This window comes from Phyllostomus hastatus, unplaced genomic scaffold, assembly GCF_019186645.2.
Source record: "Phyllostomus hastatus isolate PE091 unplaced genomic scaffold, TTU_PhHast_1.1 phas_contig_34, whole genome shotgun sequence".
Lineage (NCBI taxonomy): Eukaryota > Metazoa > Chordata > Mammalia > Chiroptera > Phyllostomidae > Phyllostomus > Phyllostomus hastatus.
Genome location: NW_025333857.1, coordinates 23,932,195 through 23,954,396, shown reverse-complemented (window position 1 = coordinate 23,954,396; position 22,202 = coordinate 23,932,195).

Genomic DNA, 22,202 nt, shown 5'->3' with positions numbered 1-22,202 from the left:
ATCAGTGAGAACAATGGGACATAAAAGCCACCACATTCAGTCAGAGAAAGACAAATAATATATAATTTCATGTATATGTGGAAACTAATGGATAAAAACAGACAAAAAAATAGAAACAGACTCATAAATACAGAAAACAACCTGACAGCTGTCAAAAGGGAGAGGGGTTGTGGGATTTGGAGGAAAAGGTGAAGGGACTAAGCACACCCCCACACAAAAAATCCTTCATGGACACAGATAACAGTATGTAAATGGGGGGGCATAGAAGAAGGTAAAGGGGGGATAAATGGTGACAGAAAGAATCTTGACTTTGAATGGTGAACACACAATACAATATACATGATGTAATAGAATTGTACACTTGAAACCTATATAATTTTATTAACCAATGTCACCCCAATAAATTCAATAAATTTTTTAAAAAGAAATGAAAAAAGTCACCATATTCATTTGTCAATATGTGTTTCAGAAGGACACACTTGTGATTCCCAGCATTTTACCACTCCTACAATTTTATTTTTGAGCCTCTATGCAGAGTCAGATCACCCAATAATAGCTTTAAGTCAAACAAAAATTGGCAGAAAAGAATATGATGCCTGATACAGGGTTTGAGTGTTGAACTTATATTTTTCTATCCTGAATGAACTTAGAACTTCTGTTGTTTTTGACTAAAGGAAAACTGATCTTTAAACAGTCCTGGTCTCTGTGGAATTAGAGAATAGGAACTCTAAGAGCTAAAAACTCAAGATGGAGCCTTTACAGTAGATAGTTGAGTAGCATATTGTTTAATTCATACCACATTCTAGTCAGCAAATATTTTGACAATGGGGAAAACAGCCTTTTCAAAGTAATTTGCCAAAGGTATTAATCCCATAGGGTCTTGTATGGAGTGGAAGAGAAATACAGAAATTGTGTAATATAATACTGTAAAACTAGTGGGTAAGAAGTGTTTTTATGTGCACTGGGTCAACACCTAGATCTTATTACACACCCCCATGAGCAAATGCTGGGCTCAGAGAATACAAAGGAAAATGAGGCACTATACAAGGTTTCCTCCAGGAGGTGGTGTAAGTCTTGGAGGATACCCAGTGACCCAGGGATCATGCCACCAGCTCTGACTCAGACTAGATTTCTGGCCCTCAGAGAGACATGACTGCTGAGGGAATAAGCCTAAAGAAGGGGACCCACTGGCTAATGGACTGGATGCCTTGTGATTGCCCCTCCAGGCCCAATCTCCACCACCTGCAACCCTGCTCTGTGACCACAGAGGCTGGCTTCATAGGCTTCCCCACTTGTTTCCATTGCCTTCAGGCTTCTGGAGAACTTTCACTGACTGATGCTGCACAGCCAACAACCTCCAATTATTATAGCAAGTATCTGCTCCTGACTCATGTTACACAAGGGCCAATCTAAAAATCTACTGCCAAAAAAAGATCATTAAGATTTATGCCTATATATTTTTCTAGGATTTTAATAGTTTTATTCCTTAAATTTAGGTCTTTGTTTCTTTCTGCTTCATAGTATTCCATTGTGTAAACATACATTTTGCGACAGCATGGATGGAACTGGAGAATATTATGCTAAGTGAAATAAGCCAGTTGGTGAAAGAAAAATACCATATGATCTCATCTATAGGAGGAATCTGATGAACAAAATAAACTAATGAACAAAATAGAAGCACAGGCATGGAAGCATGGAACAGACCGACAATGGCCAGAGGAGAGGGGAGAGGGGGATAAAGGTGGAAAGAAGGGGAAGGGATTAAAGAGTATGTATGAATGACACATGGACAACAATGTGGGAATTGACTGTGGGAATGGGGGTGGGATGGGTGGGGGAGGGCAAAGGGGGAAAAATTAGGACAACTATAATAGAATAATAATTAAAATAATCTTTAAAAATAATAATATAATAAGCAATAATAAGAAATAAAGACAATTTAAAAATTAGTTTTTTGACCCATTTTGATATATTTTGTACATGGTGTGAGGTAAGGGTCCAACTTCATTCTTTTAAATGTGGATATCCATTGTCCCAACATCATCTGTGAAAAATACTATTCCTTTCCCATTGAATGGCCTTAGCATCCATGTTAAAAATCATTTGACCATATATGTGAGGGATTATTTATGAGCTCTCTACTCTATTCCATTGTTTTATAGGTTTGTCTTTATGGCAGTATGACATTATTCTGATTACTGTGCTTTGTAGTAAGCTTTGAAATTAGAAAATGCTCATCCTCCATTTTTTTAAAGATTTTTTTGGTTATTCTGATTCCTTTGCAATTATACATAAATTTTAGAATCAGTTTGCCAATTTCTACAAAAGAAGCTAGCTGAAATTCTGATAGGGGTTATGTTGAATCTGTAGGTCAATTTGGGGAGTTCTACCATCTTAACAATATTAAGTCCTTTAATTCATGAACACTGAATATCTTTCCATTCATTTAGGTCTTCTCTAACTTCTTTAGACAACATTTTATAGTTTTCAGTGTACAATTCTTATACCTCTTTTAATCAAATTTGTTCCTAAGTATTTTATTCTTTATGGCACTATTGTAAATACAATTATTTTCTTGATTTGATTTTTTGATTTACTGCTGTGGTGTAGAAACACAACTAATTTTTATGTGCTGGCATTGTATCCTATAACTTTGCTAAATTTATGTACTATCTCTAATCACTTTTTGTGGATTCTTTGAAATTTTCTACATATAAGCCCATGTATCTGCAAATGGAGATAATTTTACTTCTTCCTTTTCCAATTTGGATGTCTTTTATTTCTTTCTCTTACTTAGTTGCACAACTAGGACTTCCAGTACAATGCTGAACAGAAGTGGTGAAAGCAAGTATCCCTGTCTTGTTCTTGACCTTAGGAGGAAAGCTTTCAGACTTTCACCATTGAGTATAATGCTAACTGTGAGATTTTCATAAATGCACTCTGTCATATTAGGAAATTTTCTTCTATCCCTAGTCTGTTGAGTATTTTTACCATTAAATGGTAATGGGTTTTGCCAAAAGGGTTCTTTTCCCCCCATAAATCTAGATAATTCTATGAATTTGATTATGAGTTTGATTATGCTGAATTATTCTTGCATTGCTGGTATAAATTGCACTTAGTCATAACATAGAATCTTCTTAATATTTTGCTCATTTTGTTTAGCTAATATTTTGTTGAGGATATATGTATCTATATCCATGAAGGATATTAATCTAAAGCTTCCCTTCCTTGTGATGTTTTTCTCTGACATTGATAGAGTAATTCTGACCTCATTATTATAACTTAGAAAGTGTTCCCAACTCTCCCATTTTTTGGAATAGTTTGAGAAGGATTGGTGCAAATTCCTCTTGAAAAGATTGGTGAATTCCACCAGTGAATTCTCTTTAATACTTTTTAATTTTATAAGGTCCGCAGGAATATACATTTTCATTTCTTCTTTTAGCAGTTTGAGTCTTCTCTCTTTTTTTTCATTGCCATTCAAGCTACATGTTTTTTTAAGATTTTATTTATTTTTAGAGAGAGGGGAAGGGAGGAAGACAGAGAGAGAATAAAACATCAATGTGTGGTTGCCTCTCACGCCCCACTACTGAGGACCTGGCCTGCAACCCAGGCATGCGCCCTGACTGGGAATAGCACCAGTGACGCTTTGGTTCACAAGCCCATGCTCAATCCACTGAGCTATACCACCCAGGGCCAAGCTGCCGGGGCCCAGCCTCGGTGGCATCTCAGGGTCCCCAAAGGATACACAGCTAAGGTGAAGAGACTGAACCGAGACACCGGGTGGGGTGCCAGAGGACAGCCAGACTTTTTGGGCCTGACTGACTCTCCGAGAAAAATCAATCTTTATTTTTATAGGGGAGATTATACAACATTCAATGCATAGTGTGATTATTAAAACAGAAACGGTTATCACAGAAATAATTTCTAAAAACACAGAAGATTTTACAGATTAATCATGTTAAACAAAGAAATAATTGAAGAATACAGGAAGTCCCACAGATCAACCATATTAAATAAACAAAGGTTATTTTGACCAAGAGGGCCATTAATCAGTTAGCCAACGAAGCTATACAGGCACAAACTTTCAGATGCCAATTAGTAACTAGGTATCTATTAAAATCCTAGGAATTGGTCTAAATTAAAAGGGTGCGAGGGGTGATTTATAGGTATATAAAAACCAACTATTATCCATTAAAATTAAATTTATTTCAATCAAATAACTAATTTTTGGCCTTAATATTTTTTGATTTATACATCTTGGGGAGGGGCCATATTTTGTGTTCGTTTTCATGTATTGAAATTATTGTTCTCAACTAGAACTCCTTGTTTCTATACAATCCTGTCCAGGGTATGGGAGGGGTAGGGGCTCTAATAAATCTTAAGCTTTCAGGTGGTGACTCCCTGAGAAACATTCCTAGCAACAGCTTCCTTCAGCATTCTGGCAGTTGGTCTGCCCATAATTTAATTTTGTCCTTGACTTCCCAGGTGAGGGAAACAGGCAACATTAGGGTTGCTAGGGGTCTCTATTCTGTGGTCAACAAGTCATTTCGTGCAGAATCAGAGGCATCATGCAGATTTTTTTGTTATAACACATAGGTATCTAAAAATCCCACCATCTATTGGTTGCAGGGACAGGCATACAGGAGGAGATAGGAGATCCAACCATAGTTGTCTCTGCTGTGCAGATGCATCTCACCCGACCCGACTGTGTCAAAGGTCAGCTGTTGGTCGGCTCCCGACACCAAGCTACATGTTTTGTCAGTTTTATTGATCCTCTCAATGAATCAACTTTGGGTTCCAATGATTCTCTATATTGTTTTTTAATTCATTTTGCTGTATTTTTCCTATACCATTTGTCCCCCTTATACCTCCTCCACCACACAATCCCCACACTATTCTCCATGTCCATGAGTCCTTTTTCCTTTTTGCTCAATCCCTCCACCTCCTAACCAGCCTTTCTCTGCCAGAGCTGTCAGCCTGCCATCTATGAGTCTGGTTCTATTTTGCTTGTTAGTTCAGTTTGCTCATTACATTCTAGATATAAGTGAAACCACATGTATTTGTCTTTTTTTGACTGGCTTATTTCATTTAGCATAATGTTCTCCAGGTCCATCCATGCTGTGTAGCAAAGCATAAAATTTTCTCTACACATTGTTTTCTTATTCTCTATTTTGTTGATCTCAGCTCTTGTCTTCATTATTTCCTTTCTTCTACTAGTTTTGGGTTGAGTTTGCTCCTCTTTTTCTAGTTTCTTGAGGTTTAAAGTTAAATTATTGGTTTGGAATCTTTATTTTATATTTCACATAGGAATTTACAGCTATCAACTTTCACTGTACTCCATAAGTTTTGGTACGTTTCATTTTCATTTTCATTCATTTCAAATTATTTTCTAATTTTACTTGTAATTTCTTCTTGGACTCATTAGTTATGTAAGACATGTCAATTTCCTCATATTTGTGATTTTTTTCATTTTTCCTTCTGTTATTGATTTCTAGTTTTATTCCATTGTGCTTAAAGAAGAAACTTAGGGCAATTTTAATCTTTTAAAATTCACTAAAACTTGTTTTGTCACCAAATAGGTGTCTCTTCTGTTAAAAGTTTCATGTATACTTGAGAAAAAAATGTGTATTTTGTTGTTGTTGGGTGAAGTGTTCTATAGATGTTTGTTCACTTTAGTTCTCTGTAATGTTTTTCAAGCCCTATCTCTCCTTCTTAGACTTCTATCTTGTTCTACTCATTATTGAAAGTGGGGTGTTGAAGTCTCCAACTATTATTGTTGAATTGTCTGCTTTTCCTTTCAATTGTCAGTTTTTGCTTCACATATGTTTGGGCTCTGTTGTTTGGGGTGCATATATGTTTATAATTATTAATTTTCTCAGTGGATTGATCCTTTAATCTCTATATAATATCCTTCGTCCCTTAGAACAATTTGTGTGATATAGTCTACTTTGTCTGACATTAACACAGCCACACCAGCTCTCTTTTGGTGGTTACTATTTGCATAGAATACCTTTTACCATCCTTTCAACTTATTTGTGTCTTTGGATCTAAAGCAAATTGCTTTTATACAGCATATAGTGAAATTGTGGTTTTCTATCCATTTTGCCCATTTCTACCATTGCATTAGAAAATTTAACACATTTACATAAGGTAACCATTCAGAAGGGCTTACTTTTGCCTTTTACTATTTGTTTCTACATGTCTTATGTCATTTTTGTTCTTCATTTTCTCCATCACTGCCTTCTTTTTTGGTTAATTTTTTCTTGTGTACCATTTTAATTCCCCTCTTATTTCTTTTTCTGTATATTTTTGTTTTCTTCTTAGTTACCCTAGGGATTACAATACATATTCACTTTGTATTAATGAAATTTGAATTAATATCAACTTATTTTCAATAGTATACAACTTTTCTTTAAAATTCCATCTTCCTCTTTTCTAATGTTTTTGTCACAAATTACATGCTTTTACATTGTGTGCCTGTCAATACAGATGTAAAATTATTGTTATGCATTTTGTTTTAAATTATCTAGAAAAAAGAGAAGAGTTACAAACTAAAAATATACAATGACAGCTTTTATATATACCAAAGTAGCTACATTTTAGTGTTGTTTTTTATTTCTTCATATGGCTTCATGTTACTGTCTAGTGTCCTTTCATTTCAGAATAAAAGACTCGTTCTTGCAGGGTTGATCTACCAGTCATGAATTCCTTACTTTTGTATATCTAAGAATGTCATAATTTCTTCTTCATTTTACTAGATATGGAATTTTTGATTGACAGTGTTTTTCTCTCAGCACTCTAGATTATGTCATCCCAGTATCCTCTGGACTGCATGGTTTCTGAAGAGAAAGTGATTATGACTCTTATTGGGAATACCCAATACATAGTGAGAAAATTTTTCTTACTGCTTTTGAGATTTTCTTTGTTTTTTTTTTTTTGACAGTTTCGCTATAATGTATGTTAGTGTGAATCTCTGAGTTTACCCTACTAGGAATTCATTAAGTATATTGAAAATACACTTATCTTTCATCAAACTTATGACATTTTTAATTGTTATTTTTTCAAATATTCCATCTCATTCTCTCTTTTCTTTCCTCTAAGACTCCTGTTATGCATAGGTTCCTATCCTTGGTGGTGTCCCATGGATCTCTTAATCTTTGATCATTATTCTTTTCTCTTTCTGTTCCTCAGACTGGACAATCTCAATTGACCTAGTACTGATTCTTTGCACTGTTCCACTTTGCTATTAAACTTCTCTAGTGAATAAACTTTTTACTTTAGTTATTTTACATTTGACTTACAGCATCTATATCTATACCTATATCACCTATATCTATTTGGTGAGACATCATTGTCCTGGTTTCCTAGAGCTTTTTGAACATATTTAATACAGTTGATTTAAGGTCTTCATCTAGTATATCTTACATCTATTGCTTATTCTGATTGCTTTATCTGTTGTCCCAGGCTGCTGAAATCAATACTTTAGCCTCTAAATGCATTTGACAAACATTGCCTGGGAAGCCACTTCAGCTCTGGGAGCACTTCAAACTAGATAAAACAAAGGCAAGTCCTTGCACAAGTCCTTTAGAGAGCCCCCAGACAGGTCCAAAAAATTCTTTGTGTTTAAAGTCCATCTTACTTCCTGTGGCACTAGCACTTGTATCAGGTGTATAGGCTGCCATCTTCATTACTGCCATTGATTTGGGAGATAAGGGATAGTCAGTGGGAAATTTAAAATACCATAGCACTCTCCTACTGCAATACATCAGCTTTTTTCTTTATTAAGCTTTCCAAGGTTCTTATAAGTTTTCACTAGATTCAGTTTATGCAGGGTTATGAGAAATTTAGTCCAACAGGTTTTTTTTGCCAGTTTATTTATTGCTTTTGTGGAGGGATGGAACCATGGAATTCCCTACTGTGGCATATTCAGTGACATAAATTGAAATAGTTCTGCAACTCACTTTATGAACAAGAACATGTTTAATTTTGTGCACATTCTATGTATGCTTGAAAAGAGTAAGTAATATCTACTCTTAGAGTAAGTGCAATTTATATGCCCAGTTTATTACTGGTATCATCCAAAATTTTTGTATTCTTAATTTTTTTTTGCTTAACAGTAATTGCTAAAATATTCTCACTGGAGTGATAGATATATGTATCTTCCTTTTAATTTTGCTCATTTTTGTCTTTCATACTTTGGACTGTGTTAACAGGTATCTGTTAGTTTAGATGTATTTCATTCCAGTGAATTGAATGTTTTGTCATTATTCAGTAACCATCTTTATCTTTAGGTGTACTTTTAATCTCAAAGCATAACATGACTGAAGCAATATCAGCTTTCTGTTGATTAGGATTTGCCAGCATATTTTTATCTATTAATTTTAATTGATAGATTTTGTATATGTCTTTTCAAGACAGCATATAAATGGATCCTTTCTTTTTAAGTCTAATATAAATTCTTTGATTAGAGCATCTAATTCATGTAATAACTTCTGGCCAAGATGGAGGCATAGGCAGATACACTTTGCCTCTTTGCACAACCAAAAGTAGGACAACAACAAACTTAAAAACAAAAAATCACTGCCAGAAAATTGAACTATATGAAAGTCTGACAACCAAGGAGTTAAAGAAGAAACATTCATCCAGACTAGTAAGAGGAGTGGAGATGGGCAGCTGGGGTGCAGAGGACTCGCAGCAAGGTGATGGCTGAAGGAGCAGGTGGTCCCACATTTGCATGCAGAACAACATTTGGGAGGAACAACTGCGGAGTGAGACAGACTGTGCCACCTAGGGTTCCAATGTGGGGAAATAAAGTTTCAAAACCTCTGACTGAATAAACTTGTAGGGATTGAGGGGGAGGAGATACTCCCAGCCTCACAGAAGAGTTCACTGGAGAGACCCACAGGGTCCTAGAATGTACACAAACCCACCCACCCACCCAGGAATCAGCACCAGAAGAGCCCAATTTGCTTGTGGCAGTGGGGGAAGTGACTGAAAGCATGCTGAGAGCTGAGCAAATGGCAGCTTGTTCCCTCTTAAACCCCTCCCCCATATACAATGCCACAATGCAACAACATGGGTTGCCCTGCTCATGGTGAGGCGAATACCTAAGGCTCCACCCCTTACTATGTAACAGGCATAACAAGACAAAAAAAAATATGACCCAAATGAAAGAACAGATCAAAGCTCCAGAAAACATACAACTAAGCAATGAAGAAATAGCCAACCTATTGTGTGCACAGTTCAAAACACTGGTAATCAGTATGCTCACAGAAATGGTTGACTACGGTTACAACACAGAGGAAAAAGTGAAGGCTCTGCAAACTGAAACAAAGGAAAATGTACAGGGAACCAGCAGTGACAGGAAGGAAACCAGGACTCAAATCAATGATTTGGAGCAGAAGGAAGAAATAAATATTCAACCAGAACAGAATGAAGAAACAAGAATTCAAAAAAATGAGGAGTGGCTCAGGAACCTCTGGGACAACTTTAAATGTTCCAACATCCAAATCATAGGGGCACCAGAAGGAGATGAGAAAGAGTAAGAAATTGAAAACTTGTCTGAACAAATAATGAAGGAGAACTTCCCCAATCTGGCAAAGGAAATAGACTTCCAGAAAGTCCAGGAAACTCAGAGAGCCCCACAATATTTGGACCCAAGGAAGCACACAACAGAGCACATCACAATTATATTACCCAAGATGAAAGATAAGGAGAGAATCTTAAAAGCAGCAAGAGAAAAGGAGACAGTTACCTACAAAGGAGTTCCCATAAGACTGTCAACTGATTTCTCAAAAGTGACCGTATAGGCAAGAAGGGGCTGGAAAGAAGTATTCAAAGTCATGAAAGGCAAGACCCTACATCAGGGGTGTCAAACTCATTTTCACCAGGGGCCACATCAGCCTCACAGTTGCCTTCAAAGGGCCAAATGTAATTTCATCTCCTTAACAGTTAAGGAGTAGTTACATTTATACAGTCCTAAAATTATTTTGGCTCGTTGAAGGCAACCATGAGGCTGATGTGTCTCCCAGTGAAAATGAGTTTGACACCCCCACCCTACATCCAAGCTTACTCTACCCAGCAGAGCTATCATTTAGAATCGAAGGGCAGATAAAGTGCTTCCCAGTTAAGGTCAAGTTAAAGAAGTTTATCATCACTAAGCGCTTATTACATGAAATCTTAAAGGGACTTGTCTAAGAAAAAGAAGATCAAAAACTATGAACAGTAAAATGACAACAAACTCATAACTATCAACAACCAAACCTAAAAAAAAAAACAAACAAACAGAAACAAAACCAAAAATGAAATAAGCAAACAAATAGAACAGGAACAGATTCACAGAAATAGGGGTCACATGGAGGGTTGTCAGTAGGGAGAGGGAGGGGGAAGAATGGGGGAAAAGTTTCAGGGAATAAGAAGCATAAATGGTAGGTACAAATAGACAGGGGGAGGTTAAGAATAGTATAGGAAATGGAGAAGCCAAAAAACTTATGTGTATGACCCATGGACATGAGCTAAAGTGGGGAATGATGGTGGGAGGGGAAGTACAGGGTGATGGGGAATTAAGGGCAGAAAAAAGTGGGACCACTGTAATAGCATAATCAACAAAATATAGTTTTAAAAAACAAAAAATAACTTATGTAATAAAATTGTTGTTATATATTTTGTGTTTTCTCTTTGTCTTGTCTTTCCTATGTTTTATACTCTCTCCTTTCTTGATTTCTCTTTTATAGACTATTTTTTCTCATACTATTTTTCTCCTCCAATAGTCTAGAAATTATTTACATGCCTAAATCTCCATTATTTTGAAAATTCTCCCGAAATGTAATATGCATGCTTAATGTATCAGAGCCTAAAGTTCAGTAACATTCATATCCTTTTCCTAGCATATGGTCTGTTGGAATTCTCATTCCTACCATCACCTCTCCAGATTTATGGGCTATTTTTGTCACGTTTATTTTCAGCTTATTTTTCTTAATATTGTAATATATTATCATCATTATTTACAGTTCATATTTGTTTAGCATTACCTTCCTATTTATCATACTTACTGCTCTTCAATTCCACTTGAATCTAAGACTTATCAGTTGAGGTCAAATTACTATTTGAAATATATCCTTTATAATGTCATGTTTTAAAACAACCCCTCAGTTTTAGTTTTCTTTTTCCTTTTTTTTTTTAGGAACAAACTAACATCGCCAGATATATCTGTGGGTCAGCAAAATTTTAAACATATACCTTCAATCTACCCTGAAAAGGGGGAGTTGGTAGGGCAAATATGGCATTTGAGAAGGAACAGGGGAAGGGAAAAAACTATATAAAAGTCATAAAACCTCAAGTGACCATATCTCAGTATTCATGCATTTTTGAGGCCTAATTATTAATAACATTCTTCATTTTTCAAAAGTTTTACAGTTTAGATAATAAATTCTATGGTTACTTAATTAAGCCCAAATAACACATATTCTTCCTGGCTCTAGAGCCAAGCTTTCATTTGTATTTAATTCAAATATTTCTTTGTAGAAGATCTTTCTGCTTCTAATGAAATGGAATAGTATGTGGTAGCCCAATGTTTTTACCTGAGAATAAACAGAAAGGGGAGATAAAATACCAAATAAATAAATAGTGGGAGAAAGCTGATGAACCATTTAGTATGAGAAGCCAAGATTCCAAGGAAAGTTGAGCTGAAGTTAACAGCTGTTTTCATCCAGAAGCATTTGCTAACTCTGTCTGTGTGCAGCAGGAAACAGAAATCTAAATTCTGTCTTGGAAGAAGGCTGCTGTTAGGAGATAGAGAAAGAAGTAAAGCCTTTGGTGGTCTTCTGGGATTGGAGAGACAAAACTGGAGGCTTGAAGGGCCCAGAAAATCAATGGAAAGAGAGGGCTGAAAAACCGAGCCTGACATACAAAGAGTTTTCCCCTTGAAACATTCGCTAAATTATGAAGTTGCTTGAGGCAGAGGCAAATGAAATAAAATAAAATTATAAAGCCTCTTAAAGAAGGGCTGAAGTTTGAGAAATTTTTGTTTTGTTTTGTTTTTCAGTCTTACTCTACTGAGGAGACAGTAGTTATAGTGCATGACTGTAAGGGAAATTTTCATAATTGTCAAAACTGAATAATCCAAATGATGCAAGAAAGGGAAGAAAATGAAGCATAAACCAAGGGGACAAAATAGAGGGGAGGAAAGCAAGATTGTAGAAATAAATCCAAATATATAAATAATGACAATACATATAAATAGACTATTCCAGTTCAAAGACAAATGATAGTCAAATTGCTTTTAAAAAAAGCCTAACCATATTACTGCTCATAAAAGACACTTCTTAAATAAATAAAGAGGAATATTTTAAAATAATGAAGAGTTCAGTATATGTAGTAAAGCTGTAACGAGGTGCAGCCAGGGACTCCCAAAGAGGGATTTGTAATCCCTCTGAACAAGTCTGAACTGGGGGATGGAACACATGCAGCAGGGCCATTGAGTTAGTTTATATATCAAGTTTTGCAAATAACTTAAGGATAGTCATTTAACATATCTATAACTTTTGACTGGTTTCATGGATATGTTAAGAAGCTGTGCCTGTGCTTTGAGCCAGGGAGATGGCAGTGACTTCTACCCAGGATGTAGCTGGGAGGCAACTCGCCCTGGTTACAGTGCCTACCTGAGAGCTTGGAAATGGTTCTCTCTATGCCATGAGGCCATGTCTGCCTGGACTTACTAAGCAGCCCAGAAAGGCTGGAAAAAATATGGGAATGCTGGCGAGTGGAACTGATTGTGGGAGGAGTTGGAGATGGGGATGCAGAGGAAGATTTGCATCTGGGTTTAAGCCCAGGTGCGGCAACCATGTGTGTCAGAACCATGTGCTATCTCAAGGTTTGGAACCACGTGGCCTTAGGGCTCCCTCTGCCACATGGCTTAGGAAGCAGGAGGGACCTTGCAGGGAAAGAAAGGGGTGAAAGGACTCTTGTTGGTGGGCCAGGAGAAGGTGGGCCACGTGGTTTTGGATTAAGAACTGGAGATTGCAGCAGTGACATAGCTAATGGTGCTGGGAACTGTGGGAGGCCTGCCAGCCAAGTACAGATTACTGGGAAGAACTGGGGGCTACCTGAGTTACACACTTCTATTTCTTTTCCTAAGGCATAGTACCTCAGACTGGGCAAAGGGGGGAAGGAAGGACTGTGTGTGTTAGTGGGTATTTTAAGGGACTTTGGGATTTTAACAGACATTAAGTCATTACTGTAAGTCTGTATAACTTCTGAATAAATAGTTCCTTTCCTTTTTACCAATCTCTGGCATTGAGAGCTACAATTCCTTGGTGGCAGGCAAGGTGAACCTAGTACAGGGGGACCCCAGGAGGAGTGGGGGTCCATTTGGTAATAGTGTCTTTTCCCTGAAATGGGTCCATTCTGTAACAGTTTTTGGCACCCAACATAGGGTGAGAATTGCCTGTGGCAGACCAACCCCCTCAGGTGTGGGAGAGTAAGACATCAGGGTTTTCCCAGTCTCTGAGAATTTGTTTGCACTCCTCCTGAGGGCATCAACTGACTAATCACACCAGAAAAGATGAAACAGAAATGGAACAGGGAAGGTAGCAAACAGAACAGGGGGGAGGGGGTGGTCCCTCCTGAAGGTGGTTGGGACTACCACAATGCCACTCCCTTTGCAGGTGGGAGGGGTCACCATGACACCACCCCATTTGCAGGTGATAGGGACCTCCATAGCACTGCAGCCCTCCCAGGTGGTAGAGGTCTCTATACCTCTGGCTTCACAGGTGGTAGGGGCTGCCACCTCCATAGTACCTCCTCCTCTACAGGCAGTGGGGGCTGCCTTGGCACCACTTTTTCTGCAGGAGGGAGGAATTTCTACCATGGTACCACTCCCTTCTCAGGCTGTAGGAGCCTCCTCAGTACTATCTCTTCTGGGAATTGCCCTTGAAGTGGGGACTGCAAAGCCAACTGTTCCACCTCCACCTGCTGAGGAATGTGTCTCACCACCCTCTGAACTCTCCAGGGCACCCCCATAAGGGGCCTCCAAAGTTGTGGCAAGCCAATGCCCTTTGAGACAATATCCTATAGGAAGAATAAATGAAGAAGGCCAGCCCGCTGGCTACTTGGGCCCATACTCCATTCTCCACTTTGGACTGAGTTGTAGGAGTTCCAACCCCTCATAGAGGAATGATTCTCTGAAAATGGCAGATCTCATCACCTCCATTTTTGCCATGTACCACCCAAACTGGGCAAATATGTATAGGCTCTCTTCGGTATTTTGCTAATGGCAGATGAAAGACGGCAGGTTCTAAGTAGGGCTGATCAGGAGGCCCAATGTCTCCACAAAGAGGATACCAGGGACACTTGACCCAGCTGGGGCAAGTAAGTCCTCTGGTGGACCCTAACTGGGACCTGAATAATAGTCGTGGCCTAGCCTCTTTGAAACATTACAGAAGGTGCATATTGGAAGGGCTTAGGAAAGGAGTACCCAAACAGAGGAGCCTGAATTTGATACAGACTCTTCAGCAGAAGCCAGCTAAGGATGCTTCTGAATTTCTAGAGAGGACCTATCAGGCTTATAGGAAATACACTAATGCTGACCCTGAAGCACCAGAAAATGTGAGAATGATAAACATGACTTTTATTGGGGCAGAGTGTTCCAGATATCAGGAACAAACTTCAGCACATAGACCAGATACTGGGAATGAGTCCCTCCCAGCAGGTGGACATAGCATCTAAAGTTTACAATGCCTAGGAAGCAGGGAAGGCAAAACAGGTCACGGTGTTTTTGGAAACAGCCCCAGGACACCAAAAGAAGAGGCAGTATCCTGGGGCAGAGAAAGAAAACTCATTAAGTGCCTGCTACTATGCTGGTGGCAAGAGGGGCCCCAAGGAAAGGAGGAAAGGCCCAACAGGCATTAATCAATGTGCCTATTGCAAGGAGGAGGGTCACTGGAGGAATGAATGCCCAAGTCACAAAAGGGAAAATAAGAGTGAAATTCCAGGCTGAGGGATGTTAAAACAGAGAACAAAGGCTGATGATCAATGAGGAGGCCCAGGCGCTTCATTGGACTTCTCCCAACCTATTACCATAGGAGCCCTGGGTACAGGTGACAGTGGGGAACAAGCAAGCTGATTTCCTTGTAGATACGGGAGCTTCACATTCAGTGTTGAACACAAAGTTAACTGGGCAGAATTCAAATGAAGTAACGGTTACTAGAATGACTGGTCAGGTATAAAAACAAACATTCCTGCAACCTCTGAAATGCCAGCATGGAGGTGCAAAGTTTACTCATAGCTTTCTCTACATGCCAGATTGTTCCATTCTATTGTTGGGCTAAGATTTGCTTTGTAAACTGAATGCACAAATAACATTTTCCCCCAGGAGACAGCAGCTGTGTGTGGAAGTCCAGGTGGAAAACGCCCTCTAGCTGCATGCTTTCCTGACCTGTCCTGGAGGCCCCAGAGATGAACACTTCCCACCCGATATCTGTGAACAGCTCAATTGAACTCTTTGGGCTGATGGAACTCCAGGTAAAGCAGTTAATGTGCAATTCATAAAGATAAATCTAAAAGAAGGGGCACAAATCCCACGAAAGAAGCAATATCCCCTCAAGAAGGAAGCTTTAGAGGGGATCCATCCAGTCTTACATGTTGGGAACAAGGAAATTAAGAACTAAATTTAACCTTAATAGACAAGAACCACATTGTAGCTAAAAAGAAATGATAAAAGAGACAGAGTGTAGTTAAGCAAACATCCTGTGTCTAGCAGATGCTCTCCCCTGGGTAGGCTAGATAAACAATGCTTTGTAGTTTTAATCAGAAAATAAGAACCTAGCTAGCTAGAGCCAGGAGATTACTAGGTTAATGAACAAACGTCCTGCCTTCCCACCTTATGAAAGAATGCTTGGTTTGACATTCCCGCGCGCGGTCTTTATAAGCGAATTACTAACTGCCACGTCTGCTTCAGTATAATGCTTGCTTGCCCGCCCCATATAAGAACGTAGTTGTAAGCGCTCGGCAGGGCCCTCGTTTGCAGCTCCTTGTGGGCACTGTGTCGCTGGACACTTTGAGAGTTCGCCCCTGTGCAGGTTAAACTTGGCCAATAAAGTAACATCTTTGATACCCTGAAAGTCTCCGATATTTGTTCTCGCGTTTTCTGGATGCTACATTACAAAAGTTTTTACAATCAGTATTAATTTGGCCATGCCAGTCACCCTACAACACCCTCATTTTACCAGTCAAAAAGCGGCACTTTGATGAGTATTGGTTTGTACAGGATCTCAGAGCCATCAAGGACATTGTTCAGGACATTCACCCTACTGTGCTTAACCCTTATACCCTATTGACCATGGTGCCTGGCAATAGCACATAGTTTTCAGTCCTGGACTTGAAGGATGCCTTATTCTGTATTCCAATAGATGAGTAGGCTCAGCAACTATTTTCCTTTGAATGACAGAACCCAGAGACTAAAGCCACACTCCAATACTGCCGGACTGTGTTGCCACAAGGATTTAAGAACTCCCCAACTATATTCAGGGAAGCGCTGGCAAAAGACTTAAGGTATATTCAGTTGAGATCAGGAGTTCTTTTGCAATATGTGGATGTCTTGTTAATAGCCAGCAGTAACTATGAGGACTGTTTGCACAACACCATCACAATCCTAAATCATTTGGCAAAAAGGAGATATAAAGTGTCACCTCATAAGGCCCAAATTTATAAACAGGAAGTGGTGTATCTGGGATTTCAACTAAAACAGGGTATCAGGAGTCTGATGGCAGATAGAAAGCAAGCCGTTGCTATGCTAAAAATCCCAGAAAATCAAAGGTAACTTCATGGGTTCTTGGGAATTACAGGGTTTTGTTGGATTTGGATGCCAAACTTTGGACTCATAACAAAGCCACTGTACAATTCCCTAAAAGGACTGGGCTCTGAACCCCTCAAATAGACAGGGGATTGTAAGATAGCATTTGATACTTCGAAGGAAAAGCTGACTTCGGCCCCTGAACTAGGACCCCAGGACTTACGGAAGCCCTTCAAATTGTATGTTCATGAAAAGCAGGGGGTGCTAAACAGACTGGGAAATATTCCTCAACCCATAGCCTATCTCTCAAGGAAGCTGGATCACATTACAAAAAGATGGCCACCATGCCTCTGAGCAGTAACAGCTACCTGTGACATCTTATAGGAAGCTGAAAAATTCACGTTGGGACAGCCTACTACAGTGTTGGTACCACATCAGTTTCTGACTCTGTTAGAACAGAGAGGAGGATATTGGCTGACAGCAGGGCTTATGGAGAAATATCAGGCCATTCTGCAGTACAATCCAAATGTTACCCTGCAGACCACCACAACCCTGAACCCAGCCACCCTACTCCCAGATATGGAGGGGGACTCAGCACTTGAGTATGAATGCTTGGAAATTATTGACCAGTTTTATTCTAGCAGGCCAGATCTGATGGACCAGTGGCTGGCAGTACTAGACTGGGAGCTGTATACAGATGGGAGCAGCTGCATGGACAATGACCAGTGATGAGCTGGGTATGCGGTGGCCACTGCAGACAAGGTAATAGAAGCCCAAGCCCTTGCACCAGGAACCTCAGTGCAAAAGGATGAACTAATAGCCCTCACAAGAGCCTTACTGGTATCCCAAGGAAAGAAAGTTAACATATATACAGACTCCAAGTATGCCTTCATGGTAGTCCATGCCCATGGAGCAATGTGGAGAGAGAGAGGACTTTTAACCTCGAGGAACAAGGATGTTAAACATGTAGAGGAGATTTTACAGTTGCTGGAGGCAGTGAATGTACCACACTGGCTTGCCATAGTGCACTGCCCAGGACACCAGAGGGATGGTTCCCAAACAAGTCAGGGAAACCAAATCACTGACAAAGCAGCAAGACAGGCAGCCAAGGAGCTGCCATGCCTTGTGGCTCTGGTTCCCCATCTGGACTTGTCAGAGTTTAAACCTCATTACAAAGAACGAGACGAGAATGGGCCCATGAATGGGGATTCACCAACACTGATCCCAATTCTATGTGGAAAGTCAATGCCCATGGTATGATCTTACTCCCTGAGGCTCTAGTATATCCCATCCCCACGTACCTACATTAAGGGACACACTATGGGAGGGATGCTTTAATGGACTTCATTAGTCCACGCTTAAAAGGCCCTTACTTGCCAAGGATTGTCCAGAGGATCAGCCAAGCCTGTGAACTATGTGCCAAGAACAATCCCAAAACAGAGAAGGGAGTACAATATAAAGGGATGTGTCCATTCGAAGACTGGCAGGTGGACTTCACACAAATGCCTAAAACCAAGGGAAATTTCAAATTCTTGTTGGTCTTTGTGGATACTTTCTCTGGATGGGTAGAAGTGTCCCCACCAGGACTGAAAAGGCAACTGAGGTGGCAAAACTATTGCTTAAAGAAAAAATTCCCAGGTTTGGACTTCCCCAAAGCATTCAGAGACAATGTTCACTTCAGAAATCTCTCAGAAGGTTGGACAGGCATTACAATATAATGGAAATTGTATGCATCCTGGAGACCTCAGTCCACGGGAAAGACTGAGAAAATGAATCACACCAAAAAGAAGACCCTGGCAAAAATATGCCAAGAAATACATCTAAAATGGAACCAGCCACTCCACATTGCTTTGCTCTGAATTAGGGTGGCACACAGAAGTGGACTCAAATTGAGCCCTTTTGAAATAGTTTATGGGAAAGCCCTCCAAATTTCTGTTTTAGGTACACCCCCTCTAGATTTGGAGCACGAGGCAAGAATTAAGCATATGTACAACACTTAGGGCAAACAATAACCATTTTGCACAAGTTTTCTCATTGCAGGTCTGTCTACCCGTCTGATGAGTCCCTGCACCCGTTCCACCCAGGGGACCAAGTCTAACTGAAGACCTGGAAGACTCAAGGCCCTGAAGAGCCACTGTCTGAATAATGGACTGGTCCCTATGATGTCCTATTGACAATGCATTCTTCCCTGAAGCTGATGGGAGTTAAGCCCTGGATTCACCACACACGGGTAAAATGGGCACTACCAAAGGGGGACATAGACTGTACTGCTGTGGTTGATACTGAATGGGAAAGCTGGACCTGCACTCCAGAGGAAGGTTTGAAATTTTTCATTTGGAGAGAGACAGCAAATCCTGATACAGGGTGACAATGTTTCTGTTATTTTATACATGTGTTTGTAAATCTAGGGACCTTTTAGCTGTCAGATACTGAGTTTAAGTATAGTCCTTCCCAGTGTGGGAAAGGAACAGAAATTAAAAGTGAATTATGGTTAAATCTGGATGGGTATGTATGTGTGTGTGTGTGTGTGTGTGTGTGTGTGTGTGTATAAAGGTTGTGAAAGTTTTAAACCTGGAGGAAAGGAAACCACAACTACTTGTTTTCTGGTTTTATGGGAATGTGGTTTGTGTTTGGCTGTTTCTGATCAGAAATCCTCCGTATCTGTAGATCTAGGAAAGGTCATCTGTAACCACTTGGGGAGAATGCCTTTGTCACTCGGGACCCAGGAGGGGTCATTCAGGGATGATGAGTGTTTCAGCCTGATGCAAAGGAGCATGTCTCTGCCAAGAGACCTGGCCTGAAAGGGCATGTCTCTGCCAGGGCACCAGTGGATGCAGTGGTGCAAGAGAATGCTTCTTCCTGTCCATTGTTCTTCTGAGACTTTGTGTTCTAGATTTTGTTCTATACCTGCTCTGAAAACGAAAATGAGGTTTCCCGGGAAGGTTAAAACTTCACACTAAGTAGGAAGGTAAACAGGGAAAGTATAAGACATGGAAATGCAATCTTAGTGGATATCAGAAAGACAAGGGGTTTCCTTCATGCTTTGTATTTTTCTCCCTACCTGATCCCTCCAGAATTTGGCATTCTGAAGGAGTAAGTGATGACATAAGGTTTCTTTGCATACATCCAGTAAGACCAGTCATTAATGGTGGTTTTGTTAACCAAGATTTTGAAAGGGATGTCATGCCAGAAGGAGGCATGTCTGGGTGCTGGTTGTCACCGGAAAGCCCTGAAGAACAGGGATTAGTTTATAAAGCTAGCAAAAGCCCTCAAGTAAAAGCCTGGCACTTTGGTTGGTTGTGCAGTTTGTGGCAGACTTTCCAGGGAAGGAACAAAGGTTGCTTTCCTAAAAAATGGCTAAAAAGGAACCTGCAGGCACAATGGGAGCCTCAAGGACTTGAGTGAAAAAACTGGTACAGGTGAAGCCAGTTAGTAAATGTGTGGCTCTGCTTCTGTGCCCCTAGGGGCGGACTAAAAAGTCAATCTAAAGGTTTCCTGTGTGAGTTCCAGCAAAGCAGATTTAAAGATAAGTGATCCAGGCTGCTCTTAGTGTGCTTATGCAAACAAATAGGCAAAATTAAAAGCTGGACTCAATGTAGTCCCTTTAATAACAATGAGGGTGATCTTAAGGAGAAAAATCGTGGTTTGAGGAAAATCACGATGCTCAGTATTGGACATTGGAATAATGCAGCTAACTGTCTTGAAAGTTTGTTTTCATTTGGAAGTTGATACTAGGTTTGTAATATCACCAAAGATGTTCAATTTACAGGCACAAAAGATTTGTAAAATTGCCACTATTAAGTGTCATTGCAACAGAGGCCTTGCAACTGGATGTCTTCCCAGAAAATATTCTCGCAGGCACAGAGACTAGCTTGGGGACTGTTGTGTGAATTAACATCTGTGTTCTTCCTTCTGTTTTCATAGGGCGTATGCCTATGACCTCATTACCTTAGTAATATGGACCTCACTTAAGGAACTCATCTTCATCATCACCCCTGAGACTCAACCATTTGGCTGAACTAGGTGGTTGGCTTGGTGGAGGGTTAGGGTAGCCTATGGGCTTCACTTTAAAACCAGTTTTCCCTTTTCTGTCTTGATGGCTTGGACAAAAAGGGCCCAGAAATCTGAAAAGGAGGAAATCCTAAAATATTCCCCTTAGCCTGAAGAAAGTACAGTGGGCAAACAGGGCTTTGGATAGGTGTAGCGTGCCTTGTACATCTTCCTCCAAATAAGCCATTCTTTACTGAAGTCCCTGCCTTCATCATTTAGTGGTCATTATTTAATTGGGTCTTCCAACTCTCTAGCCAAATCTGTTGCCTCCAGAATACAACAAGGTTGCCAACTTTCCAGTAACCAGCCTTTGAACATCAAGCCTGCAACTTCCCAGCAACAGCTAACTGACCTGGATTCTGGAAGGTCCTTCCCCTTACAGTAAGGACACCCTCTGTGCTGCCTTGCCCACTCTTTCAGGGAACCCCTGACTCAAGGGTAGGTAGGATGACAGCTGTGTGCAGCCTGAAGTAGCTACAAGAAGATGAGACCTTCACCCATTGTCCTTTATATGATTATAAGGGGGTTGTGTATCTGAAAGGAAATATCTGTAACAGGATGCAGCCAGCATTGCCTCCCGCACCTCCCCCCCAACCCCTGCCAAAGAGGGATTTGTAATGGGGTCCAGAACTCAGGGTGTCCAGGAAATATTAAAAATATAGGATGTCCTCACCCTCACAAGTCTGAACTGGGGGATGGAACACATGCAGCAGGGCCATTGAATTAGTTTATATATCAAGTTTTGCAAATAACTTAAGGATAGTCATTTAACATATCTATAACTTTTGACTGGTTTCATGGATATGTTAAGAAGCTGTGCCTGTGCTTTGAGCCAGGGAGATGGCAGTGACTTCTACCCAGGATGTAGCTGGGAGGCAACTCGCCCTGGTTACAGTGCCTACCTGAGAGCTTGGAAATGGTTCTCTCTATGCCATGAGGCCATGTCTGCCTGGACTTACTAAGCAGCCCAGAAAGGCTGGAAAAATATGGGAATGCTGGCGAGTGGAACTGATTGTGGGAGGAGTTGGAGATGGGGATGCAGAGGAAGATTTGCATCTGGGTTTAAGCCCAGGTGCGGCAACCATGTGTGTCAGAACCATGTGCTATCTCAAGGTTTGGAACCACGTGGCCTTAGGGCTCCCTCTGCCACATGGCTTAGGAAGCAGGAGGGACCTTGCAGGGAAAGAAAGGGGTGAAAGGACTCTTGTTGGTGGGCCAGGAGAAGGTGGGCCACGTGGTTTTGGATTAAGAACTGGAGATTGCAGCAGTGACATAGCTAATGGTGCTGGGAACTGTGGGAGGCCTGCCAGCCAAGTACAGATTACTGGGAAGAACTGGGGGCTACCTGAGTTACACACTTCTA